Below are 24,285 nucleotides of genomic sequence, written 5' to 3' on the forward strand. Positions count from 1 at the left end.
TTGATTGCAAAGACTCTAAGAAAGCACTTGTGTTCCTCAAGGAAAGACAGGAAGCTCACCTCAGCAACAGCCTGGTGACTCCGGACAGGATGGTGCCGCCTTCTTTCCTCCTCGGGGACACCTAGAAAGACCACAATCCCTGTCAGTACCATGTTGGTGCTGCTCCAGTATACCTCAGGGACTGTTCCTTGATATGAACATGGGCCAGAGGATATTGAGGATTTGGTGACCTGCATGGACTACATGATACTGCTGAGCCGTGCACAGCAGTATACCTTGAGGTGTGCAGTAGGAGGAGTGTGTGAGAATGTAGACATGAATCATTGTGCAGTGTCAGTGACACCTATTCTCTGGGCAAACCCACATGTATCTTTCTCTCTCTGTCTCTCTTGCAGTGAGTCTGTCTCATTTTGTGTGGCTTAGTCTGTGTGTCTCCCGAGAAAACACTCTCAACACACATTCAGAGTCACGATCACGTGACACACACACACACACACACACACACACACACACACACACAGAACCACCCCAGTTCTCATGCCCACAAAAACACACCACACTGGAGGAATACATTATCTTTCTCCTACTGTGGAAGTATCACATAGTTTTTTCACCTGGGACGTAGGTCCTTCCCCCCACTCACAAGCACCAGTCCCCCCAGGCCTCTGGAATTAGGGTCGCTCTCCAGACTGAAGTCAACAACAATGCCCCACCTGCATCACCATCTAAACATTTTTCTCAGCAAGAGACAGTTTCCAGGATACATACCTGTGTCCTGTGCTCCTACGGCCACCTGAATGTTAGGAAAGAAAACACCATCAGGGTGAGATCATGACATACACTATTGGCACAACTCTTCAGTTCCCTTTGCGTCTTTACGATACAAGATGGGACACAGCGGTTGAGTCACAGGCCACAAAAGCAAATGAATAGGATGCCTGTCAGAAGTTGTTTCTCCTGGGGATGTGTCTCTCAGGACCACTGAGGATGCCTACTACAAAATTCTTCACCCAAGCAGGACAGATGGCTGCTGACGGTAAAGATCCTAGGACACTGTTTGTTACCAGGTTTGGCACTGCCAGTGGTCAATGTCCCCCTGACCAAGGTGACCGTTGGCAAGAGGCAACCACTCACCACTGTCCCCATCCGGGAAAGTAACAGTATCCTCGAAAATATAGACTGTCATATGTACAACAGAGATTGATTGGAAAGCCTCTAAGAAAGCAGTTGTGCTCCTCAGGGAAAGACAGGCAAGCTCACCTCAGCACCAGCCTGCTGCCTCGTTTCAAGAAGGGGCCCCCGCTTTTTCAGCTTCGCGACACCTAGGAGGACACAGAATACAAGTCACTGTCTTCTGGGTGCTGCTCAAGAACACCTCCGGGACTGTTCCTTATATGAACATGGGCGAGAGCGTACGGAGGCTTTTGTCAACTGCATGGACGGAATGTTACTGCTGCGCCACGCTCAGCAGTATTCCTGGAAGTGTGCAGTATGCAGAGATTTTTGAGAATGTAGACTTTGGTCATTTTTCAGTGTCAGTGGCACATATCTCGTGGGCAAGCCCACCTCTGTCTCTCTCTCTGTCGCTCGCTCTCTCTCCCCCTCTCTTGAAATGTGTCTGTGTCTTTCTCTATGAGGCTTTTTCTCTGTGTCTCTCAAGAAAACACACACACACGCAGACATACACTGTCACGATCCCGCGACATACACCCACATACAGAACAACCCCCAGACACAACACACACAATTACACCGCACAAAAGATATACAGCATCTTTCTTATACTGTAGAAACATCACCTAGTTTGTCACCTGGGACGTCGGTCTTTGGCCCCCACCCTCGAGCACCAGTGCTCCCAGGACTCTGCATTGTAGATATCGGTCATTGTCCAATGTCAGTGGCCCATAACTCTGGGCAAACCCACATCTCTGTCTCTCTCTCTCCCTCTCTTTCACTGTGTCTGTCTCTTTCTTTGTGTGGCTCTGTCTCTCTGTCTCTGAGTCTCTCAAGAAAACACACGCACGCACCCACGCACGCACGCACGCATACACACTCACAATCATGCGACATACAGAGATACAGAACAACCCCAAGACTCATGCACACACAATCACACCGCACAGAAGGAATCCATTGTCTTTCTCATACTATAGAAACATGGACATAGGTTTCACCGGGGATGTCGGTCTTTCCCACCCATACTCCAGCACCAGTCCCCCCAGGACCCTGATATCCAGGTACTCTCCAGACTGAAGACAGCAAGAATGCCCCAACTACACCTCATCCGAAACATTTTCCTCATCAAGAAACAGTTTCCAGGACACATACCTTCTTCTCGTGCTCCTACGGCCACCTGAATGTTAGAAAAGAAAACACCATCAGGGTGAGATCATGATGTACAGTACGTGTACCATTCTTCGGTTCGCTTGGCGACTTTGGGGTTCAGGATGGGACACAGTGTTTGAGTCAAAGGCCACAAAAGCAAAGATAATATGCCTGTCAGAAGTCGTTTTTCCTGGAGATGTGTCTCTCAAGAACACTGAGGGTGCAGACTACAAAATGGTTCACCCAGAAGGAAAAAGTGCGGCTGCCGAGAAAGATCCTAGGACGCTGTTTATTACCAGGTTTTGCACTGCCAGTGGAAAATGTCCCCCTGACCAAGGGGACAGTTGGCAAGAAGCAACCATGGAAATGGACAACATGTTTGTCCCCACAGGGAAAATAACATTATCATCTCAACGGTACATTGTCACAGTTACAACAGATGTTGATTGCAAAGACTCTAAGAAAGCACTTGTGTTCCTCAAGGAAAGACAGGAAGCTCACCTCAGCAACAGCCTGGTGACTCCGGACAGGATGGTGCCGCCTTCTTTCCTCCTCGGGGACACCTAGAAAGACCACAATCCCTGTCAGTACCATGTTGGTGCTGCTCCAGTATACCTCAGGGACTGTTCCTTGATATGAACATGGGCCAGAGGATATTGAGGATTTGGTGACCTGCATGGACTACATGATACTGCTGAGCCGTGCACAGCAGTATACCTTGAGGTGTGCAGTAGGAGGAGTGTGTGAGAATGTAGACATGAATCATTGTGCAGTGTCAGTGACACCTATTCTCTGGGCAAACCCACATGTATCTTTCTCTCTCTGTCTCTCTTGCAGTGAGTCTGTCTCATTTTGTGTGGCTTAGTCTGTGTGTCTCCCGAGAAAACACTCTCAACACACATTCAGAGTCACGATCACGTGACACACACACACACACACACACACACACACACACACACAGAACCACCCCAGTTCTCATGCCCACAAAAACACACCACACTGGAGGAATACATTATCTTTCTCCTACTGTGGAAGTATCACATAGTTTTTTCACCTGGGACGTAGGTCCTTCCCCCCACTCACAAGCACCAGTCCCCCCAGGCCTCTGGAATTAGGGTCGCTCTCCAGACTGAAGTCAACAACAATGCCCCACCTGCATCACCATCTAAACATTTTTCTCAGCAAGAGACAGTTTCCAGGATACATACCTGTGTCCTGTGCTCCTACGGCCACCTGAATGTTAGGAAAGAAAACACCATCAGGGTGAGATCATGACATACACTATTGGCACAACTCTTCAGTTCCCTTTGCGTCTTTACGATACAAGATGGGACACAGCGGTTGAGTCACAGGCCACAAAAGCAAATGAATAGGATGCCTGTCAGAAGTTGTTTCTCCTGGGGATGTGTCTCTCAGGACCACTGAGGATGCCTACTACAAAATTCTTCACCCAAGCAGGACAGATGGCTGCTGACGGTAAAGATCCTAGGACACTGTTTGTTACCAGGTTTGGCACTGCCAGTGGTCAATGTCCCCCTGACCAAGGTGACCGTTGGCAAGAGGAAACCACTCACCACTGTCCCCATCCGGGAAAGTAACAGTATCCTCGAAAATATAGACTGTCATATGTACAACAGAGATTGATTGGAAAGCCTCTAAGAAAGCAGTTGTGCTCCTCAGGGAAAGACAGGCAAGCTCACCTCAGCACCAGCCTGCTGCCTCGTTTCAAGAAGGGGCCCCCGCTTTTTCAGCTTCGCGACACCTAGGAGGACACAGAATACAAGTCACTGTCTTCTGGGTGCTGCTCAAGAACACCTCCGGGACTGTTCCTTATATGAACATGGGCGAGAGCGTACGGAGGCTTTTGTCAACTGCATGGACGGAATGTTACTGCTGCGCCACGCTCAGCAGTATTCCTGGAAGTGTGCAGTATGCAGAGATTTTTGAGAATGTAGACTTTGGTCATTTTTCAGTGTCAGTGGCACATATCTCGTGGGCAAGCCCACCTCTGTCTCTCTCTCTGTCGCTCTCTCTCTCTCCCCCTCTCTTGAAATGTGTCTGTGTCTTTCTCTATGAGGCTTTTTCTCTGTGTCTCTCAAGAAAACACACACACACGCAGACATACACTGTCACGATCCCGCGACATACACCCACATACAGAACAACCCCCAGACACAACACACACAATTACACCGCACAAAAGATATACAGCATCTTTCTTATACTGTAGAAACATCACCTAGTTTGTCACCTGGGACGTCGGTCTTTGGCCCCACCCTCGAGCACCAGTGCTCCCAGGACTCTGCATTGTAGATATCGGTCATTGTCCAATGTCAGTGGCCCATAACTCTGGGCAAACCCACATCTCTGTCTCTCTCTCTCCCTCTCTTTCACTGTGTCTGTCTCTTTCTTTGTGTGGCTCTGTCTCTCTGTCTCTGAGTCTCTCAAGAAAACACACGCACGCACCCACGCACGCACGCACGCATACACACTCACAATCATGCGACATACAGAGATACAGAACAACCCCAAGACTCATGCACACACAATCACACCGCACAGAAGGAATCCATTGTCTTTCTCATACTATAGAAACATGGACATAGGTTTCACCGGGGATGTCGGTCTTTCCCACCCATACTCCAGCACCAGTCCCCCCAGGACCCTGATATCCAGGTACTCTCCAGACTGAAGACAGCAAGAATGCCCCAACTACACCTCATCCGAAACATTTTCCTCATCAAGAAACAGTTTCCAGGACACATACCTTCTTCTCGTGCTCCTACGGCCACCTGAATGTTAGAAAAGAAAACACCATCAGGGTGAGATCATGATGTACAGTACGTGTACCATTCTTCGGTTCGCTTGGCGACTTTGGGGTTCAGGATGGGACACAGTGTTTGAGTCAAAGGCCACAAAAGCAAAGATAATATGCCTGTCAGAAGTCGTTTTTCCTGGAGATGTGTCTCTCAAGAACACTGAGGGTGCAGACTACAAAATGGTTCACCCAGAAGGAAAAAGTGCGGCTGCCGAGAAAGATCCTAGGACGCTGTTTATTACCAGGTTTTGCACTGCCAGTGGAAAATGTCCCCCTGACCAAGGGGACAGTTGGCAAGAAGCAACCATGGAAATGGACAACATGTTTGTCCCCACAGGGAAAATAACATTATCATCTCAACGGTACATTGTCACAGTTACAACAGATGTTGATTGCAAAGACTCTAAGAAAGCACTTGTGTTCCTCAAGGAAAGACAGGAAGCTCACCTCAGCAACAGCCTGGTGACTCCGGACAGGATGGTGCCGCCTTCTTTCCTCCTCGGGGACACCTAGAAAGACCACAATCCCTGTCAGTACCATGTTGGTGCTGCTCCAGTATACCTCAGGGACTGTTCCTTGATATGAACATGGGCCAGAGGATATTGAGGATTTGGTGACCTGCATGGACTACATGATACTGCTGAGCCGTGCACAGCAGTATACCTTGAGGTGTGCAGTAGGAGGAGTGTGTGAGAATGTAGACATGAATCATTGTGCAGTGTCAGTGACACCTATTCTCTGGGCAAACCCACATGTATCTTTCTCTCTCTGTCTCTCTTGCAGTGAGTCTGTCTCATTTTGTGTGGCTTAGTCTGTGTGTCTCCCGAGAAAACACTCTCAACACACATTCAGAGTCACGATCACGTGACACACACACACACACACACACACACACACACACACAGAACCACCCCAGTTCTCATGCCCACAAAAACACACCACACTGGAGGAATACATTATCTTTCTCCTACTGTGGAAGTATCACATAGTTTTTTCACCTGGGACGTAGGTCCTTCCCCCCACTCACAAGCACCAGTCCCCCCAGGCCTCTGGAATTAGGGTCGCTCTCCAGACTGAAGTCAACAACAATGCCCCACCTGCATCACCATCTAAACATTTTTCTCAGCAAGAGACAGTTTCCAGGATACATACCTGTGTCCTGTGCTCCTACGGCCACCTGAATGTTAGGAAAGAAAACACCATCAGGGTGAGATCATGACATACACTATTGGCACAACTCTTCAGTTCCCTTTGCGTCTTTACGATACAAGATGGGACACAGCGGTTGAGTCACAGGCCACAAAAGCAAATGAATAGGATGCCTGTCAGAAGTTGTTTCTCCTGGGGATGTGTCTCTCAGGACCACTGAGGATGCCTACTACAAAATTCTTCACCCAAGCAGGACAGATGGCTGCTGACGGTAAAGATCCTAGGACACTGTTTGTTACCAGGTTTGGCACTGCCAGTGGTCAATGTCCCCCTGACCAAGGTGACCGTTGGCAAGAGGAAACCACTCACCACTGTCCCCATCCGGGAAAGTAACAGTATCCTCGAAAATATAGACTGTCATATGTACAACAGAGATTGATTGGAAAGCCTCTAAGAAAGCAGTTGTGCTCCTCAGGGAAAGACAGGCAAGCTCACCTCAGCACCAGCCTGCTGCCTCGTTTCAAGAAGGGGCCCCCGCTTTTTCAGCTTCGCGACACCTAGGAGGACACAGAATACAAGTCACTGTCTTCTGGGTGCTGCTCAAGAACACCTCCGGGACTGTTCCTTATATGAACATGGGCGAGAGCGTACGGAGGCTTTTGTCAACTGCATGGACGGAATGTTACTGCTGCGCCACGCTCAGCAGTATTCCTGGAAGTGTGCAGTATGCAGAGATTTTTGAGAATGTAGACTTTGGTCATTTTTCAGTGTCAGTGGCACATATCTCGTGGGCAAGCCCACCTCTGTCTCTCTCTCTGTCGCTCTCTCTCTCTCCCCCTCTCTTGAAATGTGTCTGTGTCTTTCTCTATGAGGCTTTTTCTCTGTGTCTCTCAAGAAAACACACACACACGCAGACATACACTGTCACGATCCCGCGACATACACCCACATACAGAACAACCCCCAGACACAACACACACAATTACACCGCACAAAAGATATACAGCATCTTTCTTATACTGTAGAAACATCACCTAGTTTGTCACCTGGGACGTCGGTCTTTGGCCCCCACCCTCGAGCACCAGTGCTCCCAGGACTCTGCATTGTAGATATCGGTCATTGTCCAATGTCAGTGGCCCATAACTCTGGGCAAACCCACATCTCTGTCTCTCTCTCTCCCTCTCTTTCACTGTGTCTGTCTCTTTCTTTGTGTGGCTCTGTCTCTCTGTCTCTGAGTCTCTCAAGAAAACACACGCACGCACCCACGCACGCACGCACGCATACACACTCACAATCATGCGACATACAGAGATACAGAACAACCCCAAGACTCATGCACACACAATCACACCGCACAGAAGGAATCCATTGTCTTTCTCATACTATAGAAACATGGACATAGATTTCACCGGGGATGTCGGTCTTTCCCACCCATACTCCAGCACCAGTCCCCCCAGGACCCTGATATCCAGGTACTCTCCAGACTGAAGACAGCAAGAATGCCCCAACTACACCTCATCCGAAACATTTTCCTCAACAAGAAACAGTTTCCAGGACACATACCTTCTTCTCGTGCTCCTACGGCCACCTGAATGTTAGAAAAGAAAACACCATCAGGGTGAGATCATGATGTACAGTACGTGTACCATTCTTCGGTTCGCTTGGTGACTTTGGGGTTCAGGATGGGACACAGTGTTTGAGTCAAAGGCCACAAAAGCAAAGATAATATGCCTGTCAGAAGTCGTTTTTCCTGGAGATGTGTCTCTCAAGAACACTGAGGGTGCAGACTACAAAATGGTTCACCCAGAAGGAAAAAGTGCGGCTGCCGAGAAAGATCCTAGGACGCTGTTTATTACCTGGTTTTGCACTGCCAGTGGAAAATGTCCCCCTGACCAAGGGGACAGTTGGCAAGAAACAACCATGGAAATGGACAACATGTTTGTCCCCACAGGGAAAATAACATTATCATCTCAACGGTACATTGTCACAGTTACAACAGATGTTGATTGCAAAGACTCTAAGAAAGCACTTGTGTTCCTCAAGGAAAGACAGGAAGCTCACCTCAGCAACAGCCTGGTGACTCCGGACAGGATGGTGCCGCCTTCTTTCCTCCTCGGGGACACCTAGAAAGACCACAATCCCTGTCAGTACCATGTTGGTGCTGCTCCAGTATACCTCAGGGACTGTTCCTTGATATGAACATGGGCCAGAGGATATTGAGGATTTGGTGACCTGCATGGACTACATGATACTGCTGAGCCGTGCACAGCAGTATACCTTGAGGTGTGCAGTAGGAGGAGTGTGTGAGAATGTAGACATGAATCATTGTGCAGTGTCAGTGACACCTATTCTCTGGGCAAACCCACATGTATCTTTCTCTCTCTGTCTCTCTTGCAGTGAGTCTGTCTCATTTTGTGTGGCTTAGTCTGTGTGTCTCCCGAGAAAACACTCTCAACACACATTCAGAGTCACGATCACGTGACACACACACACACACACACACACACACACACACACACAGAACCACCCCAGTTCTCATGCCCACAAAAACACACCACACTGGAGGAATACATTATCTTTCTCCTACTGTGGAAGTATCACATAGTTTTTTCACCTGGGACGTAGGTCCTTCCCCCCACTCACAAGCACCAGTCCCCCCAGGCCTCTGGAATTAGGGTCGCTCTCCAGACTGAAGTCAACAACAATGCCCCACCTGCATCACCATCTAAACATTTTTCTCAGCAAGAGACAGTTTCCAGGATACATACCTGTGTCCTGTGCTCCTACGGCCACCTGAATGTTAGGAAAGAAAACACCATCAGGGTGAGATCATGACATACACTATTGGCACAACTCTTCAGTTCCCTTTGCGTCTTTACGATACAAGATGGGACACAGCGGTTGAGTCACAGGCCACAAAAGCAAATGAATAGGATGCCTGTCAGAAGTTGTTTCTCCTGGGGATGTGTCTCTCAGGACCACTGAGGATGCCTACTACAAAATTCTTCACCCAAGCAGGACAGATGGCTGCTGACGGTAAAGATCCTAGGACACTGTTTGTTACCAGGTTTGGCACTGCCAGTGGTCAATGTCCCCCTGACCAAGGTGACCGTTGGCAAGAGGCAACCACTCACCACTGTCCCCATCCGGGAAAGTAACAGTATCCTCGAAAATATAGACTGTCATATGTACAACAGAGATTGATTGGAAAGCCTCTAAGAAAGCAATTGTGCTCCTCAGGGAAAGACAGGCAAGCTCACCTCAGCACCAGCCTGCTGCCTCGTTTCAAGAAGGGGCCCCCGCTTTTTCAGCTTCGCGACACCTAGGAGGACACAGAATACAAGTCACTGTCTTCTGGGTGCTGCTCAAGAACACCTCCGGGACTGTTCCTTATATGAACATGGGCGAGAGCGTACGGAGGCTTTTGTCAACTGCATGGACGGAATGTTACTGCTGCGCCACGCTCAGCAGTATTCCTGGAAGTGTGCAGTATGCAGAGATTTTTGAGAATGTAGACTTTGGTCATTTTTCAGTGTCAGTGGCACATATCTCGTGGGCAAGCCCACCTCTGTCTCTCTCTCTGTCGCTCTCTCTCTCTCCCCCTCTCTTGAAATGTGTCTGTGTCTTTCTCTATGAGGCTTTTTCTCTGTGTCTCTCAAGAAAACACACACACACGCAGACATACACTGTCACGATCCCGCGACATACACCCACATACAGAACAACCCCCAGACACAACACACACAATTACACCGCACAAAAGATATACAGCATCTTTCTTATACTGTAGAAACATCACCTAGTTTGTCACCTGGGACGTCGGTCTTTGGCCCCCACCCTCGAGCACCAGTGCTCCCAGGACTCTGCATTGTAGACATCGGTCATTGTCCAATGTCAGTGGCCCATAACTCTGGGCAAACCCACATCTCTGTCTCTCTCTCTCCCTCTCTTTCACTGTGTCTGTCTCTTTCTTTGTGTGGCTCTGTCTCTCTGTCTCTGAGTCTCTCAAGAAAACACACGCACGCACCCACGCACGCACGCACGCATACACACTCACAATCATGCGACATACAGAGATACAGAACAACCCCAAGACTCATGCACACACAATCACACCGCACAGAAGGAATCCATTGTCTTTCTCATACTATAGAAACATGGACATAGATTTCACCGGGGATGTCGGTCTTTCCCCCCCATACTCCAGCACCAGTCCCCCCAGGACCCTGATATCCAGGTACTCTCCAAACTGAAGACGGCAAGAATGCCCCAACTACACCTCATCCGAAACATTTTCCTCATCAAGAAACAGTTTCCAGGACACATACCTTCTTCTCGTGCTCCTACGGCTACCTGAATGTTAGAAAAGAAAACACCATCAGGGTGAGATCATGATGTACAGTACGTGTACCATTCTTCGGTTCGCTTGGTGACTTTGGGGTTCAGGATGGGACACAGTGTTTGAGTCAAAGGCCACAAAAGCAAAGATAATATGCCTGTCAGAAGTCGTTTTTCCTGGAGATGTGTCTCTCAAGAACACTGAGGGTGCAGACTACAAAATGGTTCACCCAGAAGGAAAAAGTGCGGCTGCCGAGAAAGATCCTAGGACGCTGTTTATTACCTGGTTTTGCACTGCCAGTGGAAAATGTCCCCCTGACCAAGGGGACAGTTGGCAAGAAACAACCATGGAAATGGACAACATGTTTGTCCCCACAGGGAAAATAACATTATCATCTCAACGGTACATTGTCACAGTTACAACAGATGTTGATTGCAAAGACTCTAAGAAAGCACTTGTGTTCCTCAAGGAAAGACAGGAAGCTCACCTCAGCAACAGCCTGGTGACTCCGGACAGGATGGTGCCGCCTTCTTTCCTCCTCGGGGACACCTAGAAAGACCACAATCCCTGTCAGTACCATGTTGGTGCTGCTCCAGTATACCTCAGGGACTGTTCCTTGATATGAACATGGGCCAGAGGATATTGAGGATTTGGTGACCTGCATGGACTACATGATACTGCTGAGCCGTGCACAGCAGTATACCTTGAGGTGTGCAGTAGGAGGAGTGTGTGAGAATGTAGACATGAATCATTGTGCAGTGTCAGTGACACCTATTCTCTGGGCAAACCCACATGTATCTTTCTCTCTCTGTCTCTCTTGCAGTGAGTCTGTCTCATTTTGTGTGGCTTAGTCTGTGTGTCTCCCGAGAAAACACTCTCAACACACATTCAGAGTCACGATCACGTGACACACACACACACACACACACACACACACACACACACAGAACCACCCCAGTTCTCATGCCCACAAAAACACACCACACTGGAGGAATACATTATCTTTCTCCTACTGTGGAAGTATCACATAGTTTTTTCACCTGGGACGTAGGTCCTTCCCCCCACTCACAAGCACCAGTCCCCCCAGGCCTCTGGAATTAGGGTCGCTCTCCAGACTGAAGTCAACAACAATGCCCCACCTGCATCACCATCTAAACATTTTTCTCAGCAAGAGACAGTTTCCAGGATACATACCTGTGTCCTGTGCTCCTACGGCCACCTGAATGTTAGGAAAGAAAACACCATCAGGGTGAGATCATGACATACACTATTGGCACAACTCTTCAGTTCCCTTTGCGTCTTTACGATACAAGATGGGACACAGCGGTTGAGTCACAGGCCACAAAAGCAAATGAATAGGATGCCTGTCAGAAGTTGTTTCTCCTGGGGATGTGTCTCTCAGGACCACTGAGGATGCCTACTACAAAATTCTTCACCCAAGCAGGACAGATGGCTGCTGACGGTAAAGATCCTAGGACACTGTTTGTTACCAGGTTTGGCACTGCCAGTGGTCAATGTCCCCCTGACCAAGGTGACCGTTGGCAAGAGGCAACCACTCACCACTGTCCCCATCCGGGAAAGTAACAGTATCCTCGAAAATGTAGACTGTCATATGTACAACAGAGATTGATTGGAAAGCCTCTAAGAAAGCAATTGTGCTCCTCAGGGAAAGACAGGCAAGCTCACCTCAGCACCAGCCTGCTGCCTCGTGTCAAGAAGGGGCCCCCGCTTTTTCAGCTTCGCGACACCTAGGAGGACACAGAATACAAGTCACTGTCTTCTGGGTGCTGCTCAAGAACACCTCCGGGACTGTTCCTTATATGAACATGGGCGAGAGCGTACGGAGGCTTTTGTCAACTGCATGGACGGAATGTTACTGCTGCGCCACGCTCAGCAGTATTCCTGGAAGTGTGCAGTATGCAGAGATTTTTGAGAATGTAGACTTTGGTCATTTTTCAGTGTCAGTGGCACATATCTCGTGGGCAAGCCCACCTCTGTCTCTCTCTCTGTCGCTCTCTCTCTCTCCCCCTCTCTTGAAATGTGTCTGTGTCTTTCTCTATGAGGCTTTTTCTCTGTGTCTCTCAAGAAAACACACACACACGCAGACATACACTGTCACGATCCCGCGACATACACCCACATACAGAACAACCCCCAGACACAACACACACAATTACACCGCACAAAAGATATACAGCATCTTTCTTATACTGTAGAAACATCACCTAGTTTGTCACCTGGGACGTCGGTCTTTGGTCCCCACCCTCGAGCACCAGTGCTCCCAGGACTCTGCATTGTAGACATCGGTCATTGTCCAATGTCAGTGGCCCATATCTCTGGGCAAACCCACATCTCTGTCTCTCTCTCTCCCTCTCTTTCACTGTATCTGTCTCTTTCTTTGTGTGGCTCTGTCTCTCTGTCTCTGAGTCTCTCAAGAAAACACACGCACGCACCCACGCACGCACGCACGCATACACACTCACAATCATGCGACATACAGAGATACAGAACAACCCCAAGACTCATGCACACACAATCACACCGCACAGAAGGAATCCATTGTCTTTCTCATACTATAGAAACATGGACATAGATTTCACCGGGGATGTCGGTCTTTCCCCCCCATACTCCAGCACCAGTCCCCCCAGGACCCTGATATCCGGGTACTCTCCAAACTGAAGACGGCAAGAAAGCCCCAACTACACCTCATCCGAAACATTTTCCTCAACAAGAAACAGTTTCCAGGACACATACCTTCTTCTCGTGCTCCTACGGCTACCTGAATGTTAGAAAAGAAAACACCATCAGGGTGAGATCATGATGTACAGTACGTGTACCATTCTTCGGTTCGCTTGGTGACTTTGGGGTTCAGGATGGGACACAGTGTTTGAGTCAAAGGCCACAAAAGCAAAGATAATATGCCTGTCAGAAGTCGTTTTTCCTGGAGATGTGTCTCTCAAGAACACTGAGGGTGCAGACTACAAAATGGTTCACCCAGAAGGAAAAAGTGCGGCTGCCGAGAAAGATCCTAGGACGCTGTTTATTACCTGGTTTTGCACTGCCAGTGGAAAATGTCCCCCTGACCAAGGGGACAGTTGGCAAGAAGCAACCATGGAAATGGACAACATGTTTGTCCCCACAGGGAAAATAACATTATCATCTCAACGGTACATTGTCACAGTTACAACAGATGTTGATTGCAAAGACTCTAAGAAAGCACTTGTGTTCCTCAAGGAAAGACAGGAAGCTCACCTCAGCAACAGCCTGGTGACTCCGGACAGGATGGTGCCGCCTTCTTTCCTCCTCGGGGACACCTAGAAAGACCACAATCCCTGTCAGTACCATGTTGGTGCTGCTCCAGTATACCTCAGGGACTGTTCCTTGATATGAACATGGGCCAGAGGATATTGAGGATTTGGTGACCTGCATGGACTACATGATACTGCTGAGCCGTGCACAGCAGTATACCTTGAGGTGTGCAGTAGGAGGAGTGTGTGAGAATGTAGACATGAATCATTGTGCAGTGTCAGTGACACCTATTCTCTGGGCAAACCCACATGTATCTTTCTCTCTCTGTCTCTCTTGCAGTGAGTCTGTCTCATTTTGTGTGGCTTAGTCTGTGTGTCTCCCGAGAAAACACTCTCAACACACATTCAGAGTCACGATCACGTGACACACACACACACACACACACACACACACACACACACACAGAACCACCCCAGTTCTCATGCCCACAAAAACACACCACACTGGAGGAATACATTATCTTTCTCCTACTGTGGAAGTATCACATAGTTTTTTCACCTGGGACGTAGGTCCTTCCCCCCACTCACAAGCACCAGTCCCCCCAGGCCTCTGGAATTAGGGTCGCTCTCCAGACTGAAGTCAACAACAATGCCCCACCTGCATCACCATCTAAACATTTTTCTCAGCAAGAGACAGTTTCCAGGATACATACCTGTGTCCTGTGCTCCTACGGCCACCTGAATGTTAGGAAAGAAAACACCATCAGGGTGAGATCATGACATACACTATTGGCACAACTCTTCAGTTCCCTTTGCGTCTTTACGATACAAGATGGGACACAGCGGTTGAGTCACAGGCCACAAAAGCAAATGAATAGGATGCCTGTCAGAAGTTGTTTCTCCTGGGGATGTGTCTCTCAGGACCACTGAGGATGCCTACTACAAAATTCTTCACCCAAGCAGGACAGATGGCTGCTGACGGTAAAGATCCTAGGACACTGTTTGTTACCAGGTTTGGCACTGCCAGTGGTCAATGTCCCCCTGACCAAGGTGACCGTTGGCAAGAGGCAACCACTCACCACTGTCCCCATCCGGGAAAGTAACAGTATCCTCGAAAATATAGACTGTCATATGTACAACAGAGATTGATTGGAAAGCCTCTAAGAAAGCAATTGTGCTCCTCAGGGAAAGACAGGCAAGCTCACCTCAGCACCAGCCTGCTGCCTCGTTTCAAGAAGGGGCCCCCGCTTTTTCAGCTTCGCGACACCTAGGAGGACACAGAATACAAGTCACTGTCTTCTGGGTGCTGCTCAAGAACACCTCCGGGACTGTTCCTTATATGAACATGGGCGAGAGCGTACGGAGGCTTTTGTCAACTGCATGGACGGAATGTTACTGCTGCGCCACGCTCAGCAGTATTCCTGGAAGTGTGCAGTATGCAGAGATTTTTGAGAATGTAGACTTTGGTCATTTTTCAGTGTCAGTGGCACATATCTCGTGGGCAAGCCCACCTCTGTCTCTCTCTCTGTCGCTCTCTCTCTCTCCCCCTCTCTTGAAATGTGTCTGTGTCTTTCTCTATGAGGCTTTTTCTCTGTGTCTCTCAAGAAAACACACACACACGCAGACATACACTGTCACGATCCCGCGACATACACCCACATACAGAACAACCCCCAGACACAACACACACAATTACACCGCACAAAAGATATACAGCATCTTTCTTATACTGTAGAAACATCACCTAGTTTGTCACCTGGGACGTCGGTCTTTGGCCCCCACCCTCGAGCACCAGTCCTCCCAGGACTCTGCATTGTAGATATCGGTCATTGTCCAATGTCAGTGGCCCATAACTCTGGGCAAACCCACATCTCTGTCTCTCTCTCTCCCTCTCTTTCACTGTATCTGTCTCTTTCTTTGTGTGGCTCTGTCTCTCTGTCTCTGAGTCTCTCAAGAAAACACACGCACGCACCCACGCACGCACGCACGCATACACACTCACAATCATGCGACATACAGAGATACAGAACAACCCCAAGACTCATGCACACACAATCACACCGCACAGAAGGAATCCATTGTCTTTCTCATACTATAGAAACATGGACATAGATTTCACCGGGGATGTCGGTCTTTCCCCCCCACACTCCAGCACCAGTCCCCCCAGGACCCTGATATCCGGGTACTCTCCAAACTAAAGACGGCAAGAAAGCCCCAACTACACCTCATCCGAAACATTTTCCTCATCAAGAAACAGTTTCCAGGACACATACCTTCTTCTCGTGCTCCTACGGCTACCTGAATGTTAGAAAAGAAAACACCATCAGGGTGAGATCATGATGTACAGTACGTGTACCATTCTTCGGTTCGCTTGGTGACTTTGGGGTTCAGGATGGGACACAGTGTTTGAGTCAAAGGCCACAAAAGCAAAGATAATATGCCTGTCAGAAGTCGTTTTTCCTGGAGATGTGTCTCTCAAGAACACTGAGGGTGCAGACTACAAAATGGTTCACCCAGAAGGAAAAAGTGCGGCTGCCGAGAAAGATCCTAGGACGCTGTTTATTACCTGGTTTTGCACTGCCAGTGGAAAATGTCCCCCTGACCAAGGGGACAGTTGGCAAGAAACAACCATGGAAATGGACAACATGTTTGTCCCCACAGGGAAAATAACATTATCATCTCAACGGTACATTGTCACAGTTACAACAGATGTTGATTGCAAAGACTCTAAGAAAGCACTTGTGTTCCTCAAGGAAAGACAGGAAGCTCACCTCAGCAACAGCCTGGTGACTCCGGACAGGATGGTGCCGCCGTCTTTCCTCCTCGGGGACACCTAGAAAGACCACAATCCCTGTCAGTACCATGTTGGTGCTGCTCCAGTATACCTCAGGGACTGTTCCTTGATATGAACATGGGCCAGAGGATATTGAGGATTTGGTGACCTGCATGGACTACATGATACTGCTGAGCCGTGCACAGCAGTATACCTTGAGGTGTGCAGTAGGAGGAGTGTGTGAGAATGTAGACATGAATCATTGTGCAGTGTCAGTGACACCTATTCTCTGGGCAAACCCACATGTATCTTTCTCTCTCTGTCTCTCTTGCAGTGAGTCTGTCTCATTTTGTGTGGCTTAGTCTGTGTGTCTCCCGAGAAAACACTCTCAACACACATTCAGAGTCACGATCACGTGACACACACACACACACACACACACACACACACACACACACAGAACCACCCCAGTTCTCATGCCCACAAAAACACACCACACTGGAGGAATACATTATCTTTCTCCTACTGTGGAAGTATCACATAGTTTTTTCACCTGGGACGTAGGTCCTTCCCCCCACTCACAAGCACCAGTCCCCCCAGGCCTCTGGAATTAGGGTCGCTCTCCAGACTGAAGTCAACAACAATGCCCCACCTGCATCACCATCTAAACATTTTTCTCAGCAAGAGACAGTTTCCAGGATACATACCTGTGTCCTGTGCTCCTACGGCCACCTGAATGTTAGGAAAGAAAACACCATCAGGGTGAGATCATGACATACACTATTGGCACAACTCTTCAGTTCCCTTTGCGTCTTTACGATACAAGATGGGACACAGCGGTTGAGTCACAGGCCACAAAAGCAAATGAATAGGATGCCTGTCAGAAGTTGTTTCTCCTGGGGATGTGTCTCTCAGGACCACTGAGGATGCCTACTACAAAATTCTTCACCCAAGCAGGACAGATGGCTGCTGACGGTAAAGATCCTAGGACACTGTTTGTTACCAGGTTTGGCACTGCCAGTGGTCAATGTCCCCCTGACCAAGGTGACCGTTGGCAAGAGGCAACCACTCACCACTGTCCCCATCCGGGAAAGTAACAGTATCCTCGAAAATATAGACTGTCATATGTACAACAGAGATTGATTGGAAAGCCTCTAAGAAAGCAGTTGTGCTCCTCAGGGAAAGACAGGCAAGCTCACCTCAGCACCATCCTGCTGCCTCGTTTCAGGAAGGGGCCCCCGCTTTTTCAGCTTCGCGACACCTAGGAGGACACAGAATACAAGTCACTGTCTTCTGGGTGCTGCTCAAGAACACCTCCGGGACTGTTCCTTATATGAACATGGGCGAGAGCGTACGGAGGCTTTTGTCAACTGCATGGACGGAATGTTACTGCTGCGCCACGCTCAGCAGTATTCCTGGAAGTGTGCAGTATGCAGAGATTTTTGAGAATGTAGACTTTGGTCATTTTTCAGTGTCAGTGGCACATATCTCGTGGGCAAGCCCACCTCTGTCTCTCTCTCTGTCGCTCTCTCTCTCTCCCCCTCTCTTGAAATGTGTCTGTGTCTTTCTCTATGAGGCTTTTTCTCTGTGTCTCTCAAGAAAACACACACACACGCAGACATACACTGTCACGATCCCGCGACATACACCCACATACAGAACAACCCCCAGACACAACACACACAATTACACCGCACAAAAGATATACAGCATCTTTCTTATACTGTAGAAACATCACCTAGTTTGTCACCTGGGACGTCGGTCTTTGGCCCCCACCCTCGAGCACCAGTGCTCCCAGGACTCTGCATTGTAGATATCGGTCATTGTCCAATGTCAGTGGCCCATAACTCTGGGCAAACCCACATCTCTGTCTCTCTCTCTCCCTCTCTTTCACTGTATCTGTCTCTTTCTTTGTGTGGCTCTGTCTCTCTGTCTCTGAGTCTCTCAAGAAAACACACGCACGCACCCACGCACGCACGCACGCATACACACTCACAATCATGCGACATACAGAGATACAGAACAACCCCAAGACTCATGCACACACAATCACACCGCACAGAAGGAATCCATTGTCTTTCTCATACTATAGAAACATGGACATAGATTTCACCGGGGATGTCGGTCTTTCCCCCCACACTCCAGCACCAGTCCCCCCAGGACCCTGATATCCGGGTACTCTCCAAACTAAAGACGGCAAGAAAGCCCCACCTACACCTCATCCGAAACATTTTCCTCAACAAGAAACAGTTTCCAGGACACATACCTTCTTCTCGTGCTCCTACGGCTACCTGAATGTTAGAAAAGAAAACACCATCAGGGTGAGATCATGATGTACAGTACGTGTACCATTCTTCGGTTCGCTTGGTGACTTTGGGGTTCAGGATGGGACACAGTGTTTGAGTCAAAGGCCACAAAAGCAAAGATAATATGCCTGTCAGAAGTCGTTTTTCCTGGAGATGTGTCTCTCAAGAACACTGAGGGTGCAGACTACAAAATGGTTCACCCAGAAGGAAAAAGTGCGGCTGCCGAGAAAGATCCTAGGACGCTGTTTATTACCTGGTTTTGCACTGCCAGTGGAAAATGTCCCCCTGACCAAGGGGACAGTTGGCAAGAAACAACCATGGAAATGGACAACATGTTTCTCCCCACAGGGAAAATAACATTATCATCTCAACGGTACATTGTCACAGTTACAACAGATGTTGATTGCAAAGACTCTAAGAAAGCACTTGTGTTCCTCAAGGAAAGACAGGAAGCTCACCTCAGCAACAGCCTGGTGACTCCGGACAGGATGGTGCCGCCTTCTTTCCTCCTCGGGGACACCTAGAAAGACCACAATCCCTGTCAGTACCATGTTGGTGCTGCTCCAGTATACCTCAGGGACTGTTCCTTGATATGAACATGGGCCAGAGGATATTGAGGATTTGGTGACCTGCATGGACTACATGATACTGCTGAGCCGTGCACAGCAGTATACCTTGAGGTGTGCAGTAGGAGGAGTGTGTGAGAATGTAGACATGAATCATTGTGCAGTGTCAGTGACACCTATTCTCTGGGCAAACCCACATGTATCTTTCTCTCTCTGTCTCTCTTGCAGTGAGTCTGTCTCATTTTGTGTGGCTTAGTCTGTGTGTCTCCCGAGAAAACACTCTCAACACACATTCAGAGTCACGATCACGTGACACACACACACACACACACACACACACACACACACACACACAGAACCACCCCAGTTCTCATGCCCACAAAAACACACCACACTGGAGGAATACATTATCTTTCTCCTACTGTGGAAGTATCACATAGTTTTTTCACCTGGGACGTAGGTCCTTCCCCCCACTCACAAGCACCAGTCCCCCCAGGCCTCTGGAATTAGGGTCGCTCTCCAGACTGAAGTCAACAACAATGCCCCACCTGCATCACCATCTAAACATTTTTCTCAGCAAGAGACAGTTTCCAGGATACATACCTGTGTCCTGTGCTCCTACGGCCACCTGAATGTTAGGAAAGAAAACACCATCAGGGTGAGATCATGACATACACTATTGGCACAACTCTTCAGTTCCCTTTGCGTCTTTACGATACAAGATGGGACACAGCGGTTGAGTCACAGGCCACAAAAGCAAATGAATAGGATGCCTGTCAGAAGTTGTTTCTCCTGGGGATGTGTCTCTCAGGACCACTGAGGATGCCTACTACAAAATTCTTCACCCAAGCAGGACAGATGGCTGCTGACGGTAAAGATCCTAGGACACTGTTTGTTACCAGGTTTGGCACTGCCAGTGGTCAATGTCCCCCTGACCAAGGTGACCGTTGGCAAGAGGCAACCACTCACCACTGTCCCCATCCGGGAAAGTAACAGTATCCTCGAAAATGTAGACTGTCATATGTACAACAGAGATTGATTGGAAAGCCTCTAAGAAAGCAGTTGTGCTCCTCAGGGAAAGACAGGCAAGCTCACCTCAGCACCAGCCTGCTGCCTCGTTTCAAGAAGGGGCCCCCGCTTTTTCAGCTTCGCGACACCTAGGAGGACACAGAATACAAGTCACTGTCTTCTGGGTGCTGCTCAAGAACACCTCCGGGACTGTTCCTTATATGAACATGGGCGAGAGCGTACGGAGGCTTTTGTCAACTGCATGGACGGAATGTTACTGCTGCGCCACGCTCAGCAGTATTCCTGGAAGTGTGCAGTATGCAGAGATTTTTGAGAATGTAGACTTTGGTCATTTTTCAGTGTCAGTGGCACATATCTCGTGGGCAAGCCCACCTCTGTCTCTCTCTCTGTCGCTCTCTCTCTCTCCCCCTCTCTTGAAATGTGTCTGTGTCTTTCTCTATGAGGCTTTTTCTCTGTGTCTCTCAAGAAAACACACACACACGCAGACATACACTGTCACGATCCCGCGACATACACCCACATACAGAACAACCCCCAGACACAACACACACAATTACACCGCACAAAAGATATACAGCATCTTTCTTATACTGTAGAAACATCACCTAGTTTGTCACCTGGGACGTCGGTCTTTGGTCCCCACCCTCGAGCACCAGTCCTCCCAGGACTCTGCATTGTAGACATCGGTCATTGTCCAATGTCAGTGGCCCATATCTCTGGGCAAACCCACATCTCTGTCTCTCTCTCTCCCTCTCTTCCACTGTATCTGTCTCTTTCTTTGTGTGGCTCTGTCTCTCTGTCTCTGAGTCTCTCAAGAAAACACACGCACGCACCCACGCACGCACGCACGCATACACACTCACAATCATGCGACATACAGAGATACAGAACAACCCCAAGACTCATGCACACACAATCACACCGCACAGAAGGAATCCATTGTCTTTCTCATACTATAGAAACATGGACATAGATTTCACCGGGGATGTCGGTCTTTCCCACCCACACTCCAGCACCAGTCCCCCCAGGACCCTGATATCCAGGTACTCTCCAAACTAAAGACGGCAAGAATGCCCCACCTACACCTCATCCGAAACATTTTCCTCAACAAGAAACAGTTTCCAGGACACATACCTTCTTCTCGTGCTCCTACGGCTACCTGAATGTTAGAAAAGAAAACACCATCAGGGTGAGATCATGATGTACAGTACGTGTACCATTCTTCGGTTCGCTTGGTGACTTTGGGGTTCAGGATGGGACACAGTGTTTGAGTCAAAGGCCACAAAAGCAAAGATAATATGCCTGTCAGAAGTCGTTTTTCCTGGAGATGTGTCTCTCAAGAACACTGAGGGTGCAGACTACAAAATGGTTCACCCAGAAGGAAAAAGTGCGGCTGCCGAGAAAGATCCTAGGACGCTGTTTATTACCTGGTTTTGCACTGCCAGTGGAAAATGTCCCCCTGACCAAGGGGACAGTTGGCAAGAAACAACCATGGAAATGGACAACATGTTTGTCCCCACAGGGAAAATAACATTATCATCTCAACGGTACATTGTCACAGTTACAACAGATGTTGATTGCAAAGACTCTAAGAAAGCACTTGTGTTCCTCAAGGAAAGACAGGAAGCTCACCTCAGCAACAGCCTGGTGACTCCGGACAGGATGGTGCCGCCTTCTTTCCTCCTCGGGGACACCTAGAAAGACCACAATCCCTGTCAGTACCATGTTGGTGCTGCTCCAGTATACCTCAGGGACTGTTCCTTGATATGAACATGGGCCAGAGGATATTGAGGATTTGGTGACCTGCATGGACTACATGATACTGCTGAGCCGTGCACAGCAGTATACCTTGAGGTGTGCAGTAGGAGGAGTGTGTGAGAATGTAGACATGAATCATTGTGCAGTGTCAGTGACACCTATTCTCTGGGCAAACCCACATGTATCTTTCTCTCTCTGTCTCTCTTGCAGTGAGTCTGTCTCATTTTGTGTGGCTTAGTCTGTGTGTCTCCCGAGAAAACACTCTCAACACACATTCAGAGTCACGATCACGTGACACACACACACACACACACACACACACACACACACACAGAACCACCCCAGTTCTCATGCCCACAAAAACACACCACACTGGAGGAATACATTATCTTTCTCCTACTGTGGAAGTATCACATAGTTTTTTCACCTGGGACGTAGGTCCTTCCCCCCACTCACAAGCACCAGTCCCCCCAGGCCTCTGGAATTAGGGTCGCTCTCCAGACTGAAGTCAACAACAATGCCCCACCTGCATCACCATCTAAACATTTTTCTCAGCAAGAGACAGTTTCCAGGATACATACCTGTGTCCTGTGCTCCTACGGCCACCTGAATGTTAGGAAAGAAAACACCATCAGGGTGAGATCATGACATACACTATTGGCACAACTCTTCAGTTCCCTTTGCGTCTTTACGATACAAGATGGGACACAGCGGTTGAGTCACAGGCCACAAAAGCAAATGAATAGGATGCCTGTCAGAAGTTGTTTCTCCTGGGGATGTGTCTCTCAGGACCACTGAGGATGCCTACTACAAAATTCTTCACCCAAGCAGGACAGATGGCTGCTGACGGTAAAGATCCTAGGACACTGTTTGTTACCAGGTTTGGCACTGCCAGTGGTCAATGTCCCCCTGACCAAGGTGACCGTTGGCAAGAGGCAACCACTCACCACTGTCCCCATCCGGGAAAGTAACAGTATCCTCGAAAATGTAGACTGTCATATGTACAACAGAGATTGATTGGAAAGCCTCTAAGAAAGCAGTTGTGCTCCTCAGGGAAAGACAGGCAAGCTCACCTCAGCACCAGCCTGCTGCCTTGTTTCAGGAAGGGGCCGCCGCTTTTTCAGCTTCGCGACACCTAGGAGGACACAGAATACATGTCACTATCTTCTGGGTGCTGCTCAAGAACACCTCCGGGACTGTTCCTTATATGAACATGGGCGAGAGCGTACGGAGGCTTTTGTCCCCTGCATGGACGGAATGTTACTGCTGCGCCACGCTCAGCAGTATTCCTGGAAGTGTGCAGTATGCAGAGATTTTTGAGAATGTGGACTTTGGTCATTTTTCAGTGTCAGTGGCACATATCTCGTGGGCAAGCCCACCTCTGTCTCTCTCTCTGTCGCTCGCTCTCTCTCCCCCTCTCTTGAAATGTGTCTGTCTCTTTCTCTGTGTGGCTTTTTCTCTATGTCTCTCAAGAAAACACACACACACGCAGACATACACTGTCACGATCCCGCGACATACACCCACATACAGAACAACCCCCAGACACAACACACACAATTACACCGCACAAAAGATATACAGCATCTTTCTTATACTGTAGAAACATCACCTAGTTTGTCACCTGGGACGTCGGTCTTTGGCCCCCAACTTCGAGCACCAGTGCTCCCAGGACTCCGCATTGTAGATATCGGTCATTGTCCAATGTCAGTGGCCCATATCTCTGGGCAAACCCACATCTCTGTCTCTCTCTCTCCCTCTCTTTCACTGTGTCTGTCTCTTTCTTTGTTTGGCTCTGTCTCTCTGTCTCTGAGTCTCTCCAGAAAACACACGCACGCACCCATGCACGCACGCACGCATACACACTCACAATCATGCGACATACAGAGATACAGAACAACCCCAAGACTCATGCACACACAATCACACCGCACAGAAGGAATCCATTGTCTTTCTCATACTATAGAAACATGG

The 24,285-nt window shown here is 48.8% G+C and overlaps 6 long non-coding RNA genes across 6 annotated transcripts; all 6 read right to left on the reverse strand.

The window, feature by feature from the left end:
• Positions 1-87: 87 nt before the first annotated feature.
• LOC123383667 lies at positions 88-1,445 on the reverse strand. The gene is made up of 3 exons (XR_006593608.1): positions 1,261-1,445; positions 769-793; positions 88-121 (listed from the first exon to the last, which is right to left on the reverse strand). It is a non-coding gene; the product is annotated as an uncharacterized LOC123383667 (long non-coding RNA).
• Positions 1,446-2,040: 595 nt separating this feature from the next.
• LOC111559292 lies at positions 2,041-4,210 on the reverse strand. Its single transcript, XR_006593605.1, has 4 exons — positions 4,026-4,210; positions 3,534-3,558; positions 2,827-2,888; positions 2,041-2,353 (listed from the first exon to the last, which is right to left on the reverse strand). It is a non-coding gene; the product is annotated as an uncharacterized LOC111559292 (long non-coding RNA).
• A 1,408-nt stretch (positions 4,211-5,618) lies between these two features.
• On the reverse strand, positions 5,619-6,972 carry LOC123383668. Its single transcript, XR_006593609.1, has 3 exons — positions 6,788-6,972; positions 6,296-6,320; positions 5,619-5,652 (listed from the first exon to the last, which is right to left on the reverse strand). It is a non-coding gene; the product is annotated as an uncharacterized LOC123383668 (long non-coding RNA).
• A 1,409-nt stretch (positions 6,973-8,381) lies between these two features.
• LOC123383669 lies at positions 8,382-9,737 on the reverse strand. The gene is made up of 3 exons (XR_006593610.1): positions 9,553-9,737; positions 9,061-9,085; positions 8,382-8,415 (listed from the first exon to the last, which is right to left on the reverse strand). It is a non-coding gene; the product is annotated as an uncharacterized LOC123383669 (long non-coding RNA).
• Positions 9,738-13,911: 4,174 nt separating this feature from the next.
• Positions 13,912-15,269, reverse strand: LOC123383670. The gene is made up of 3 exons (XR_006593611.1): positions 15,085-15,269; positions 14,593-14,617; positions 13,912-13,945 (listed from the first exon to the last, which is right to left on the reverse strand). It is a non-coding gene; the product is annotated as an uncharacterized LOC123383670 (long non-coding RNA).
• Positions 15,270-19,444: 4,175 nt separating this feature from the next.
• Positions 19,445-20,804, reverse strand: LOC123383663. Its single transcript, XR_006593603.1, has 3 exons — positions 20,620-20,804; positions 20,128-20,152; positions 19,445-19,478 (listed from the first exon to the last, which is right to left on the reverse strand). It is a non-coding gene; the product is annotated as an uncharacterized LOC123383663 (long non-coding RNA).
• Positions 20,805-24,285: the final 3,481 nt, after the last annotated feature.

The sequence above is a fragment of the Felis catus genome (genome assembly GCF_018350175.1).
Source record: "Felis catus isolate Fca126 chromosome F1 unlocalized genomic scaffold, F.catus_Fca126_mat1.0 chrF1_random_Un_scaffold_77, whole genome shotgun sequence".
Lineage (NCBI taxonomy): Eukaryota > Metazoa > Chordata > Mammalia > Carnivora > Felidae > Felis > Felis catus.